General features: G+C 44.2%; 1 pseudogene; it reads left to right on the top strand.

Annotated features, from left to right (window-relative positions):
• Positions 1-720: 720 nt before the first annotated feature.
• On the top strand, positions 721-2,634 carry LOC132027663 (histo-blood group ABO system transferase 1-like; annotated as a pseudogene).
• The last annotated feature ends 310 nt before the right edge of the window (positions 2,635-2,944 follow it).

Below are 2,944 nucleotides of genomic sequence, written 5' to 3'. Positions count from 1 at the left end.
TTAGCCATGGCATTACACTAGTCCTTTTTGTGTTAAATTTTACAAAGTGCCAGCATCTGTCATCACAAATGGTGCAACAAGCAATTCATATGACTTTCATGAGAACAGTGGCTTCGGACATTTGGGGCCATGACCACAGAGAGAAATGTACTTTGCATTGTGACCCAGTAAAATTTTCATGATTCAGTCCGTGCTACGCACAACAGTTCTGATATTTTCTATCTTAATTGTTTTCTGGGTCCCCCGCTGCAGTACTGGTCGGAATCGACTTTGTTGCTTTCATGACCCAGCGAGTCATGACCCTCATTGTGACAAACATAGATTTGAGCTCTTATAAGAAGCTTTATATTTCTGGATTCTAAATGAGTTTAGTTCAGATTAATAAGGCTCTCTCAGTATACTCTAAGACAAAGTTTCTCAAAATATGTCCTGGAATGTTAAATGTTACACACACACACACACACACACACACACACACACTTCTTTGACAGCGACTTAAGTTTGTGAAGTACTCGGAAAAACAACATGAAATGGATTTCTTTATTTCAGAACTTCACAGGGACTTTGATATCCTAAGTCACTGGGAGTCTTCCAGGAGATAAAGTGCACTATGGTTCTCATACTGATTTGACCATAGAATGTTTTTTTCTTGGGCCTTATCTTCTGAAGAACACACTACTTGGGGAAAATGCCTTCGCAAAGACCAATTACTAAGGTAAAATGAACTCTGAGTCCGATAGGTAAAATTCACATGCAGATTCAGCTCGAGTTTCTCCATCTAAAATTAGTTTAATAATACTGCTTTTGCAACATGTTCATGAAAATTAACAGAACCTTGCATATCAACTGTTTAGCACATGGTCTAGAACATAACAAGGGCCTAAATGAAGATTTTTTTTTTTTTTCACTTGAAACTGTATGGCAAATGTACAGATGACTCAATGGGAATGAAATATGGTGAGTTCTAAGAAAAGTAAGAAAATGTAAAGAACTAAAATGTGATGAACTTTTAATTTTACCAGGCATAACACAGGGAATCAAAAGCAAAGCAGTCATTAAGTTCCTTTCACAAACTGCCCCCTACATTTCTGCTTTGAGATAAATCCCTGCCTTCCCCCACCCCTGTTTCTTTGCCTCTGGCTTGCACTGTTTCCCACACTCATGTCCATGCACTAGCTCAAATACTAAACCAATGTTTGTAGTAGGTTTTCTTCCAAAATATGTTTGAAATAGAGAAATAATTTCAAAAGTCACACATATGTAGTCTCCCTGATTATGAAATCAGTCCCTTTAAGACTTAAGTTTCATGAAATCAGTTAATGTGTGGACATTTTAAAAATCTGTGCAACAATTAACTGGGCAGGAGTGTGTTTGTGTGTGTGTGTGTGTGTGTGTGTGTGTGTGTGTGTGTGTTTTCCATTTGAGGCTGACTGGTCAATGTTTTGCATCTTATCATAATTTGATAGCATTTTCATACCCCATGCATATTGTGTTCTAAACATATAAACAAATTTTTGTCATTTCTTACAGAAAAAAAAATCATTTATAATTTGTTGTTCTGCTATTTACCTTTTCCACACCTTTTTTTTTAATAAGATTTTTTTTTAGAGTAATGTAAGAATCACACCAGAGCTGAGGGGGAGATGGAGATTTCTCATATGCCCCCCAGTCCCTACACAATAGAACCTCCACTAGTATCCCCACCTCCAAACTGTAACAAAAGAGTAGTATGTTAGTTGGAACAGCTGTGGGGTCCTGCCACCAGCCTCATGGCAGTGACCCATCCCACCCTGTTCCCTGTCCCTGTAGATAGGTGGTCTTTCTGTAACTGTTCCTGCAGTCAGCGGAGAAGCACTTCTAGTGGGACACAGGTTCAACCTACTATGTCCTCACAGACCAGCCAGTGGCCATGCCACGTGTGTCCCCGCAGTAGGACCGCACACTTGTGTGTCCTGCAACCCTCAGACTCTCATGCCCCCCACTCTGTGTCAATCCTGAAAGTCAATGCTATCACCAGCCCACCTTCCAGAGACTCTGAGGGGCCAGGCCACTTGCCTGTAGTCATGCCCGGCGCACTCCTGGGTCATCTCAAGGATCCCTCAGCCCGTGCTGGCAGGATGTGTCCATGCAGCCCATGGAGATTATCAGGAACTTCTCCCAGCAGTGCTTCCTCTACGAGGTGGAATACTTGGTGTGTGTGAACATGGCCATGAAGTTCAGCTACCACATGGGCATAGAGTTCCTGTCCCCCCTCTTGGCACCCTGCATCCTGGTTTCTTCAGGGTAACCCATGATTTCTTCACCTAGGAGCACCAGCCGCATTCCTGGGCCTACATTGCCAGAGACGAGAGTGACTTCTACTGCACAGGAGGCTTTTGGGGGGAGTCGGTAGTCGAGGTTCTCCAGCTGACCTCCGCCTATCACCAGGTGATGGTGGTCTATCAGGCCACTGGGTTCGAGGACGTGTGGCACAATGAGAGCTACCTGAAGAGGTACCTGCTAGAACATAAGCCCACCAAGGTGCTTTCCCCGGAGCACCTGTGGGACCTGCTATGGCTGGGCTGGCCCCAGGTCATGAAGAAGCTGAAATTTGTGGCTGTGCCCAATAATCACCAGGACATCCAGGACTCGTGAGGGGTTGCACCCGCTTCCAGCAGGGGACTGCCGTTGGCAGAGCTGTCAGAGCATGTTCCTTTCCCTGTCCCTTCTGGAGAAACTGTGGAGCACTGCCCACTCAGCCACATCCAGAACCTGCCCCCAACACCCGCACAGAGGAGACCTGCCTGGATGCCCAAGGGCCTTTCTTTGTGGTCACTCCATTTTGATCACTTCTGGGTCATTCAAGGCTGTGAAGGGCTCCAACTTCATGCCAGGTGTTTTTCTGTGTCAGTGATGGGCAAATATTTTAATTTTTTAAAAAGATTTATTTCTTTATTTGACACAG

This window comes from Mustela nigripes, chromosome 12, assembly GCF_022355385.1.
Source record: "Mustela nigripes isolate SB6536 chromosome 12, MUSNIG.SB6536, whole genome shotgun sequence".
Lineage (NCBI taxonomy): Eukaryota > Metazoa > Chordata > Mammalia > Carnivora > Mustelidae > Mustela > Mustela nigripes.
The sequence above is the reverse complement of the archived record's forward strand: the minus strand, read 5'-3'. Positions and strand labels throughout refer to the sequence as shown.